Here is a 13088-nt window from a genome sequence, read left to right as displayed (position 1 = left end):
ACATTTAACCATACAAATAAAAGTAATCAGTGTTTTACAATATTGTACCTTTTACAATATTACATTGCTAATAAACATTTCTCTTTTCAGGCATGCGCACGAGACATGCACGTGAAGCAATTTGACTCCAATTGAAAATGACTGAACTCACTCAGCACAATGAAATTGTACAATAAATAAAAATACTCCAAAAATACAACATAAATCTTATGAACATAACAAATGAAATAAACTTCTGTTTTTCTCACAAAAGTAGTGTTGTGTTTCTTATTTAAACATTAAATTCAGCATACACACATAAATGAACTCACCACATCCAGATATTCACTTTCCAGCAATACGACGATGTAATTAACCCATCGATCGTCACAGGAGTAAAACAACTACAGAATCCACTCAATATCTTCCTCTTTTAACAATCCTGAAGAGATGTAAAGACTATTTTTATAGTTTTACTCAATTATTTCTCAATTTTCTTTATGACTAAACTAGACGAATTTCTCTCAGACTTCTCCACTCTCCGGTCTCGCGCATCTGCTCAGTGGGCGGATCACATCAACAGTATTCTGATTGGCTGAACCAATAACCCTAAATATTACAAATTATTTTTCCCACATAATTTATTCAACGAAAAGGGTTTGTTGACATCACCAATCTTTAATTATTTACGTTTTTGTGAACCCCATTCATTTACAAAAATATATTTTATAATACTGAATTAGTCTGGGTTACATGTTGGTGTGGGCACACAGGGAGTTTGCCCGGGTGGGAGTCAGGATTGCTTTTCCATCCTAACCCTTTAAACACAGCCTCAAGCTTTGTACAAACAGCAGCAGGAAATTGCTGCAAATTGTGCACACCAGTGTGGGCATGATCCACCATTTCCCACTGCCACAGAAGGCAACATTTTCCCCCCTTCCATCCTCTACAAAATCTGCTCATGTTAGAGGAGAACTCCCCCTGCTATCCTGCAACCTTTAGCATACCCTCCCAGCGATCACCACAAAAGTCTGTTTAATTAGCCTACATCTCTAGAGGCCCAGAGCCCCCTGCAACCCCAGCAAGCCTTGCTGGTGCTCCTCTGAACAAACCTTGAGGCATGTTTGCTTTTCTCTGATTGACTTGTTGTGCCGTAATTATCACTAAGTGCTTTAGCTGCAATTAAAAACCCCTGCACCAGTTTTCTCATTTGCTTGCTCATTTTACGAGAACATTCACTGCGCAGTTTAGATAACATAAAACTATTAAAAAAAATAGCGTCTGCATCTGAGCTCACTATCCTTAAAAGTTACCATTTTACTCAGACACTTGCAAACTGCTTAAGCAAAACTGGTCTAATGTTTTACAATATATAATGATATTATATATAATTTTGTGGTTTCATCTTTTATGGGGACATAATGATCCATATAGACATACATTTAGTCATGTAGCAGACGCTTTTGTCCAAAGCGACTTAGGACTAAATTAAGCGAGTCATCGTGAAGAGGCAAAAAACAACGCAAGAAGTGCTCAAAATATGAAGTTCAGGCATTGTTCAGATCAGCATAAGCCCGATAAGGAAGGATTAAAGGAAAGGAAAGAAATATATATATATATATATATTTTTTTTTTTTTATTTTTTTTTTTTTTTGAGGTCAAGTGCTCACTGAAGAGATGGGTTTTCAGCTGTCTTTTGAATGTTGTCAGGGATTCTGCATTCCGGATGAGGGTGGGAAGAGCTTTCCACCAGCATGGAACCGTGAATGAGAATGTTCTGGAAAGTGATTTTGTGGCTCTCTGTGATGGAACCACAAGACATCGCTCGTTGACCGATCGTAGGCTTCTGGTAGGGATGTAGACTCGTAGGAGTGATTGAAAGTAGGGAGCTGAGCCTGTGATAGATCTGTAAGCAAGCGTCAATGCCTTGAACTTGATGAGAGCAGCGAGAGGTAGCCAGTGCAGAGAGATGAGCAGAGGAGTGATGTGGGCCCTTTTTGGCTCGTTGAAGACAAGACGAGCTGCAGCATTCTGAATCATTTGTAGAGGTTTATTTGCAAATGATGGAAGTCCAGCCAGAAGAGCATTGCAGTAGTCAAGCCTAGAAATGACCAGGGCCTGGACGAGAAGTTGTGTTGCATGCTCAGTTAGGAAAGGCCTTATCTTCCTGATGTTGTGCAGTGCAAACCGAGCTGTCTTTGAAATGTGGTCTGTGAAGGTCAGCTGGTCATTCAATATTACTCCAAGATTTCTGACCGACGTTGATGGGGTGATTGATGATGAATCTAGCTGGATAGTGAAGTCGTGCTGTAGAGACGGATTGGCAGGGAGGACGAGAAGCTCAGTCTTTGCCAGGTTGAGCTGCAGGTGATGTTCCTTCATCCATGCCGAGATGTCCGCCAGACAACTTGAGATCCGTGGAGCTACTGTGGGATCATCTGGTTGAAATGAGAGGAAGAGCTGTGTGTCATCAGCATAGCAATGGTAAGAGAAACCATGTGCCTGTATGATGTGTCCCAGTGATGTGGTGTAGACGGAGAAGAGGAGGGGACCAAGAATTGAACCCTGAAGAACCCCTGTTGTCAGTTGATGTGCTCTGGATACCTCGCCTCTCCATGCAACCCTGAAGGACCTATCTGTGAGATAGGATTCAAACCAGTGGAGGGAAGTACCTGTGATGCCCAGTGATGAGAGGGTGGACATAAGGATCTGATGATTCACAGTGTTGAAGGCAGCAGACAGATCCAGGAGAATGAGAATTGGATCTAAACATAATGATTTTTATACTGTACATGCTGTATATTACAAGCTGTACAAGCTGTATATTAAACCCTTGCACTAACCCTATAAACCTACCCATCACAGAAAACATTTTTACATCACTTAGTATGATTTATAAGATGTTTTCCTCATGGGGACCAAAAAATGTCCCCACAAGGACAAGGATTTCGGATATATCCATCTTTGTGGGGACATTTTGTCCCTATATTGTAGGGTTTTCCAGGATACACACACACACACATGTATATGTGATTTATGGGGACTCTTCATGGACATAATGATTTTTATACTGTACAAACTGTATATTCTATCCCCTTACACTAAACTAACCCCTAAACCTACCCATCACAAAAACATTTGTAATGTAAACATACACTGTTTAGTATGTTTTTAAACCATTTGGTCTGCATATTATATGCATACATATATATATATAATATTAACAATTTCAGTTCACATGAAGATCACTGTGGCTGTGTCTGTCCTCAAGATGAAATGTGAATAATTGTTCTTGGATGGTTGGATGGTGATGATTTATTTTCAGGAATGTTGAGGTGAGGTTACAGTGCAGCACGTTCAGGTCGAATTAGTGAGAGTGTCATGGCTCCTCCATGAGCTTGTAAGGCAGTTACGAAAGGCAAAGAACCCAGAGAGATCAAAGAGCAACGCATGCTCACGCCCCCCGGTCCTCTCTGAATGGAGATGAGACGATTTTGAAAAATGCATTGCCTTTGAAGGGTGTTGTTACCTGGGTTACCATTTTCTTTTGTTGTATAGCATTTTGGAATTTAGTTTGGCATGGAAGTAAGTGGATTTGGCAATGGAAGAATGAAGAACTTAAAAAAGAAGGAAGTGAAATGAAAAGCATGAAGATGCAATGCTGGCCTAGTGCAGAGCTGTGAGGAGGACAGCCTTCAAACGCTCAGTATGTTGAAGTACTATTGGTTAATCATACAACTTAACATAAGCTGTACAGTTTCTGTCAGTTCTGGACGGTCAGAAAACACCTCAAAATGATCAATGGGCCTCAGTCATGAAACACGAGCAGAACGGATTTCTGTGTAAACCGTTCCTAAGTTTATTCTTAGGTGAAATTGTCACATTCAATGCGGCTATTTACTCAAGAATAAACTTACGAGTAGTTTACAGTTACACAGAAATGAATTATCCTTGTTTCATGAATAAGGCCGATTGGTTTCTTTGGCAAGGAGAAGAAAAATAATAATAATGGGATTTTTTTTTTTTCTCGGAATTTAATCAAAGTTGTACAATTCTTGAAGATGGTGAATTTTAAAAATGTTATATTTCAACTATGATATTATATTGCTGAAAAAAAAACAGGAATAACATGAGCCAGGGACTAAAACACTTTCTGTTCCCTTTTGATGCATACATAAATCTTGCCATCAAGCAACATGCTGTTTTGCTCCTTTTTTTTATTTTGTACAGCAGTTCACCACTTCAGTAAGCAATTCTTTCTCAATGACTCACTATCCCAGATGGTGTTTAATATTAATGTTGCTTTACTTTGCACAATGCTCCATTGATTTTGTTGTTTAGCTTTGTGTGTTTTCAAGGCACTGAAAACAGGTATCTCCCATTAGTAATCTAGAATTGGCATAAGTTAAAACAGCAGCCTGGGGCGATGTTCATCGACAGAGAGCGGCTCACAGGTAGGACGCATTATTTGACTTTCCAAGTTTGAATGCCTTCGGCTCAAATTAACACCACACACTCCGCCTGACAATTCCTGACCTTAAGGAGATACATTTATTAGCTTAGCTTTCTCATTTAATGAAACTGATACTGATTTGAACAAAAGCCAACATGCATATCCTTGAAAATAATTAGAATCTGGCAAATTTATTCTGTGTGATATTACGGTCATCTTTTTCTTTTAGTGACTACATGCAACCCCTGATATTTGTTGTTGCCGCTGATCGTTCTTCCGTAAGAAAATTTTGTCACTGCAGACAAATATTATCTTCTTTCAGCTTATGTTAGGCACGGTGAGAAAAAAGACAACATGAAAACATAACCTCATCTTTTCAAGTGAAGCAAAGCAGAATGACTCACAAGGACAGCTTAAATTACACCTCAGGTTTGGAGAGCAATTCAATAGGAAGTGAATCAATCTGAGGATGAATTGTCTCACCACATCCTGAGCAGCAGACACCTGATCTAGCCAGTGGGAGGCTGCAGTAATGTGCCGGTAATACTGTCAACGCAAGACAGCTGCACATCTTCATATACACTCACACCGTCACTGTGAGAACAGCCGAATCCATTGAGCTCAGATCGGTTCATTTCACAAACGTGCCTTTTTTATTACCTGACTGATTTCACAATACACTGAGGATTTAATCTGTTGTAACCATTGTGTCTGCGAACAAGAAAAGCAGAATAATCTCATCATTACTAAAAGGTAATATGTTCCCTTGAAAATTCACATCAGCATTAATCCTTAACTTAAAGTGACTTTTTGAAGAGCCTTAGCAAGGGGCTGTTATTGAACTTGATTGGGCAAATGTCCAAACGCCACATGAACATCTACTAAACGTGGTTTCAACAATGGATAGAGTCAACTCAAAGATGGCAATTATGAAGTAAAGTCATAAAACAGACCATGATTTTGCATGTGCGCAATTTAGTAAGTTAAAAATGAAATGCCATAGAGACTCTTTTAAGCATGATTTTATGATCATCATTTTCTGGATCTCCAGATCATTGTATGTTTCTTCTGTTGTACAGTGTCAAAGTCATTTTTAGATCTCTTCTGAGACTTTCTGAGACTCAATTGAGCCATTTTTGCAGCTTCGTTTCAGTAAATGGACTGGGGATGGATAAAGCTGTGCATTGTGTACAGTACCTCAGAGTATGTCAAGGTAGTACTTTAAAATCTTTTACTTCAAAAGTGCAAGGACAATCCATGATACGGAGTCTTTAAATCATGAGGAACGACTGTGGCGATCACTTTCTGTCAAGAGATCAGCCTGTACCAGACTGCAAAAGAACATTGTGTAGAAAGACACTGTAAATGTCTAGATGAAGTATAACGGTTCGTCTGTCAAACATGGCAGGCATATGGCTTTGGTACATTCAGCTGAGACTTTACCCTGCTCACTTGTCTGTTCTGAACTCAACTTGATATTTAGTGAGGCATTCTGTGTACACAGATGTTTTGAAATACCTAAAATTGCCTAAAACAGCACCATACAGCATCATTGCCAGAGAACTGTTTTGTGGGGCCAAGACATGTTTGGTCCTATCTTAATTTAGCCATTATTGGATCATTTATTTCGCTGTTTAATTGTTTAAATATGCTGATTTCTCATTTTTTTGTACATTGTAATTATAATCATGTCTAAACTCATTTGTAGCATTTAAAATGGTTGACTTTAGCTTTGAGTTCATTGTAATATTAACCATTTATCACTTAATGTTGAATGATTTCTGAAGGATCATATGGCACTGAAGACTGGAGTTATGGCCACAGGAATACATTTTAAAATATATTAAAATAGAAAACAGTTATTTTAAATATATATATTTCACAATATTACAGTTGTATTTTTTGATCAAGTATTTGATGAGCATGAGAAATCTTCAAAAAATGTAAGAAATCTTACTGACCTCAAACTTTTGAACGGTAGTGTAGCTATGTATATACTCTCAGCTTACATGAAATATATTTCAAAAAGGAATTTAAAGCTATTTAACAGCTGGTTTACATCAGCATCTGTTAGGAGCACTGCTCACTGTCCCCAGAATGAAATGTAAAGAATCTGAATTGAGTTAAATCCAAACTGCAACTCTATCAAGTCTACAGTTGCTCATGAAACACATCAAACTCTCAGAGCTGAAATGATCAAACATCTGCAAACACTTTTCCTGCTATAATGTTTAACTGAAAAGTCTTGTGAAGCTGCTCAGGCACAGAGGTTTATGGTGAGCAACTCATAATCTTTAGCTCATTCATGTTTATAAGTTTCACGTAATAATAGCCTCGTTTCACAGACAGGGCTTAGATTAAGCCAGGGTTAGACCTTAGTTCAATTAGGACATTTAATAGCTTTTATAAACGGGCCTTATAGAAAAAAACATTACTGGTGTGCATCTTGAGACAAAACAATGCCAGTGACATTTTAAGATATGTCAGTGCAAGCTGTTTTCAGTTAATGCACTAAAACAGCATGTTAGCCTGAGACTTAGCTCAAGCCTTGTCTGTGAAACCGGTGGAAAGTAATAGAGAGACAACTGTATGTGCAGATTCTGTACAGGCTGTAGAGATTCAGATATATACTTCCTTTCTCTCTCTCACTTTAATATCTGCAGGTTGAACACCAGAGAGGCTTTCCTATATGTTACATTTACAAGGAAATAACAGCTTGCCCAAAAATTACTCTCTTCACCATTATGACTTCACTGCGATATCCTTCCAATTACATGACAACTGTCAAGACAGTGACAGGCTTCAGGATCAGTAGTAGAACTGAGATTTGTGGTTTAAACTAATACATTTCATGTCATGCTGGATTATATGAATGTAGGAGACACAAACACCCCTTTGAGACATTTGCTGCATTAACTGAGGTTAGATTGTGTTGTAGAGGAAGGAATGAACGATGGCTTTCTCTCCAGGGACACCACGAGTATCCCCGGATAGCAGGCTAGTTTAATATAAAGCTTTATGAAATGTAATTTGTCACCATGCTACCCTGAACACCCTTCGCTGAGGCTGCTGGGCCTGAGCTGGACAGCAGATAGGTCTTAAAACTGATGGACCTTGTCACACCGGCGGAAGGGGTCTTAAATGAAAGTGTGAAGCTCTCTGCTTCTCTTGCACACATCATTTATTTGGTTACCCTGGAGCAGAGAATGTAATAGGATCCAAAAGAGTGTAATAATAAATGTGGGTCTACCCAAAGAGCAGGCTAATACATGCTGCTTTTTTAGCAATAAGCACATTTTCATCTCTGATTATACCTCTAACTCAAAGAAAATGACGTTGTAAAAAAATTATCTCTGAGAGGGAGAGAGAATGAGAATGAGAGTCTTCTTGGGAACATCTTGAAATGCATTGTTGTGCATTTTAAGTCAAATTTGGATATGCTGTTCTTCTGACCATTACACATTGACTCTGGCAGCTGAGACATATGCAACGTGTCAGTAAAATACCAGGAGTTTCAGTCTCTAAGACGCACAGTCCCACCATGGTAATTGTGAGCTCCCAAGAGGAATTTGCATTTGGGAACTCATCGGAGATCTTACTGTTAGCTCTGCATACATTCCTCAAGCCATGTGAAACATGTTCCATCCATGCAGATACAAGATAATAAAAGAAGTAGGTCACTTCCAGAAGAACTTCATCCATTCCAATAAAATTCTGCTCTTTCTCATTGCCTGAACCATTTTTGCTCATGCTAAACACTTGGAGTGGCCAGTTTCCTACAATGAGTACTGAGGTTAAACACATTTGCTTAACGTTTTCAAATGTTAATGGATTCATAAATGGACAGACAGATCCTGAAAGGAAAGCCATTGCAGTATTTTCACTTTCAAAGGAACTTCATTGGTGAGTCAATCTGATCGTACTTAATTAAACCACACCACTTATTTCATTGAACTGTAGAATAATGCTTTTGAGGTGACTTGTACTTTTCACAATAATTGCACACTATGTTTATTTCATTAGTTTATACAGTTCATATGAGTTTTAGAATATGTGGGCCAATCAGCACCACTGTAAGTGGTATTTAAACCATTGGAAGGCCTTTGAGTGAAATGCTACATTTGGTAAAATGTGTGAACTGTTTAGAGTTGATTTTCCCAGAAACAAATTAAGCCTAATTGTTTGCCTGCTGAAATCAATATCCCATTGAGATCCAATTACATAGTCTTTTAGACTAAGCATTGATGTGAGTTTAGGAAAATATGTAGTGTTTGTGGGGTTCATAAAGCCCACTCCAAGCATTTCTTAATCTCTAAATAATTAAAACACACCCATAACATCTTTAGAGTCAATGTGTTAAAAAACCTCCTCAACTAGCATCTTTGTAAGATCTGCATTAGCTATTAGCGTTGTAAGCTATTAGCCATATATATATATATATATATATATATATATATATATATATATATATATATACATATATTGGAACAGTCAATGTGAACACTCGAGAGCAAATTGACTGCATCTGCAACCATAGTTAGAAGCATATGATTATCTCAACGCTATCTCTCGACCAATTCGTACGAATTTGTACGAGTGATTAAAAGGTGGCTAATTCGTACGTATTCGTTCGACCTCACTCGTACGAATTCATGTGATTTGTCTAAACCCCCATGATGGGTAGGTTTAGGGGCGGGGTCAGGGGAAGGTCCTTCATAAGAATTCATACAAATTGGGCAACTCGTAAAATATGTAAATGTAAAAGTTAAGTTTTCTGTGATTGGGTAGGGTTAGGGGATTGAATATACATTTTTAATTAAAGTATAAAAATCATTATGTCTATGGAAAGTCCCCATAAAACATGGAAACCCAACGTGTGTGTGTGTGTGTGTTCATATAGCAAGTACCACACCAAGTTTTGTACCATTTCCATGAACGTAATCAGGAGTTAATGACCAAAGAGCACCAGGGGGTTCATCATGAACTTCTATTTAACAATTTCAAGTGTTAAGCTAATCAAAATAAACCTGATATAATTAATTAAGCACAGCTTGTAAACGTGAAAGGTTCCTACTGTTAACTTCTGCCTTCTGCCATAGCAGTTACCCAACCCACCCTGGAGCACACACCCTTTGGGGGATGTATGCCAAGCGTGGATGTCTATTTCAGTGTTAAGTGTTTCTCCCCTCCTTCTGAAAGTGAGCCTTGTGCCCCTGAGGATTTCCTCCAGCCGGCCCTGTTAATAAATAGATGACTTCAGGACCTCTCCACTGCACACACTACACTGTTTTGCACTCCAGTGCTCGACTCACTTCTGAGGAAAACACAGAACAGGTCTGATTTCAAAATCTGCTGTGGGGATACGACTGCTTTTGTCCATTCAAATCAAACTAAAAATACTGATAAAACTTTACAGTAAGGCTCAATTTGCAAGCATTAGTTAATGCATTAGGTATCACTATTTACAGCGTTTATTAATCTAGATTAATGTTAATTTATGAAACATTGTTAATACACTTACTAATGTTCAATTATGCAACTTAAAATGTTAAAAAATATATATTTGGAAATTAACATTAACCAGGATTAATAAATGCTGTAAAAGTATTGTTGGTTTTATATTTAATGGAAGTCATTGAATTAACAAATGTAAACATATATACAGTAACCGTACTGTAAAATGCTAAATATAGTATAATTACAATGAGTTAATATGCAGTTTAATACATAATTAAACTAAGTGATTTTATTAATTTTCTTTTATCTAAGTAATAGCTTTCTGTGTTTCGATTTAGGTGTATTTTAGTTTAGTCAAATATTTGATAATTTAACTTTTTTTTCCTTTTTTTTTTTTTTACCTGTACCTTTCTCTTTTTAACATGCACTTGCAGTGCAAGTATAGCTTTAGCCACACCTCTGTGTAGCAATTTTTTGTGTCAACAGGTGACAGTTGTGTTTTTGTTTGTGCTAACTAAACAAAAGTTCGTAGTTGCTAGGCACACAGGCTCTTACCACAGACTTGTCCAATCAAAAGTTTAGATTTTTTTTTTTTTTTGCTGCCATGGCAACAGTTTGTTCAGACATGACCGTCTATTTTTCCTGAGAATTAGTCAGAAACTTATGAAGACCATTTGTTCATTAAAGGGGACCATTTACTTCTGCTACAACAAAATGCAGCATTGCATATATTCTTGTTGTTCACATATAAATCCTTCAGTTAGTCCCAGGCTTTAGTTGGTTCTGTTTTAAATATTAACAAAAACAGTCAAAATCTTTGGATTGTTTTTAATCATTCAATGGCATTTAGCAATTTACAGATATGCTGTTACTAATCAGAATCAAGTATTTGAGAGAGTTAAACCATCTAAAATGTGTTACGCAAATACACATACACTACACTACAGTTTTAAAGTTTTAAAAGTTTTTTTTTTTTAAAGAAATGAATACTTCACAATCCACAAAAATATTAAGCAGCACAACATTTTCAGCATTCACAATAATAATAAATGTTTCTTGAGTGTCAAATCAGCATATTAGAATGATTTCTGAAGGATCGTGTGACACTGAAGTCTGGAGTAATGATGCTGAAAATTCAGCTCTGCATCACAAGAACACATTACATTTTAAAATACATTAAAATATAAAACATTTGTTTTTACTGTATTTTTGTAAAGTGCACAGAACAAATAAACATTAAATACAATAAAAAGTGCACTACAGTTAATTGTTGAGGTTGTGAGTGGGATGGAAAGTGTTCTTGAGTCTAGTGTTCACTGCAGCCCTGCTTTGACAAAAAGCTTTGCAAAACAAAGCATCATAGAAGGCTCATTTTACCACAACAACATAATTCTGTCGATGGAAATGACTCTAAAAACCAATACCTAAAGTAAACATGGCAAAATATTACTTTGTTTTTTTCTATGAGGAAGGAATACTTGCTGGTCCTGGTTAGTCCTATGGGATTGTGCAAGTTATTGCAATTCCTAAATTAATATTCCACACACATGCAGGGTTGTGCGATTGTGTGCGAATAAACTCTACTACCCACATCATAATGCCTTGTGGGATTGTGTCTGTATGTTGCTCAAATCCAAAACAATACATTTTGCTCTTGCTGCTCAGCTTACCACCTCAAGTAATCATCCAGTTTCAAAATGAAGTTGCAGAAACAGACCGTAGAATACCATAGGTGATGTACTCTAATATCATCTGCAATAAAATTCCTTTGTTTCCTTGTTTTTCTAGCCAGATGTTTGTAATGGAGATGCGCAGGGAGATGTTCAGGTCCACAGTTTTGTGTCAAGCTTGCTTGGTACTATTTTGAATGCTGGACTACCGTTCAAAGGTTTTGGATCGGTAAGAATTATTATTTTTTTAATTATAAGAAATCTCTTATGCTCACTCTTATGGTCTTATGCTTCAAGCAGAGTCTTCTCATCCAGGATGTGTCTGTATACTGTATGTCCTATAGCAAACCTTCACTAGTTCACTTTTGATAAGGTTCACACCGGCTCTGTTCCTTTGCTGCCCACGAAGCCATCATTGGCAAAAACAACCTCTCCGAATGCATTGGTTGGCTATTTTTCCCGCTCTAACTAGACGGCGACACAAATCGCCGATAATTCCACCAATAATTCCATTTTGTAATTGTTAACTTTTTACTGTGGTATTGTAGTTTTATGGGGAAATTAAATCATATAGCCAAAATTTAAATGCGGTTCATTGCTTTTTAATTACAAGAAGCGAGACAAACGTTACGATTTCGGGACTGTCCAGGACAGGGTGGTCACTATGGTATGGTGTTCAAATATAATAATAATAATAATATTAACGTTTTTAAAACATGAATGGACAAAAGACAGAGCGAGGGACATGTAAAACAACAGCTCTGCAGTATTTTACACAATGATAAAGAAAGAGAAAATAGCTTCATTGAAATTCAGTGTAATGTTGTGATTGCTTACAGCAGCTGAAGAGGTCATGGCAAGGAGATGCAAGCATCTTTCTTTCTTTTTTCTTCTATATAAAATTTGAGGATTCTAATGATAATATTGTGTGGATATGGGGACTTTATCTGTAATCTGGCCCAGTATTTATAGTACAAAACTGTAATCCTGAAATGTATAAGTCATAGCCCAAATATGTTGTCTTTACTCATTAATTATATGGGATAAATAAATTTCTGAAATCTTTTGGTGACCATCACTCTTCTGAGCACCTGCCCTTTATAAAGGCCAATGTGAATTTCATCTAAGACCTTTCTTATTGAAAGAAGGACCCAATGAAAGGGGTCTCAGTTGAAGTATAACCCAAACAGAGTAAGGTCAGACTGCAAAACTGCATTTCTGTAAATGTCAAAAGTCCACTATGGCTGACTGGATGGAAACGATCATAGAAGCAGCAACCCCAATATCTCCAGTTAACAGAGACTGAGGCTTCAGTTAGCCTATTTAATGGAATAATACTGTCTCTGGAAACTTATTAACAGGCAGACGTATGCAATTAATTAGACTTTTGATGCTCATCATGCACTTTATACAACACTGATGCTTTCAAGATGAGAGATAAATTTCACTCTCCATATAAAGGCAACACAGCTGACACTTGGTATTTGGACTAAAGATGGGTTTGCATTTGTACGGTGGCCGAGAGAGCT

The sequence above is a fragment of the Squalius cephalus genome (genome assembly GCF_949319135.1).
Source record: "Squalius cephalus genome assembly, chromosome: 6".
In the NCBI taxonomy this organism is placed as follows: domain Eukaryota; kingdom Metazoa; phylum Chordata; class Actinopteri; order Cypriniformes; family Leuciscidae; genus Squalius; species Squalius cephalus.
The sequence above is the reverse complement of the archived record's forward strand: the minus strand, read 5'-3'. Positions refer to the sequence as shown.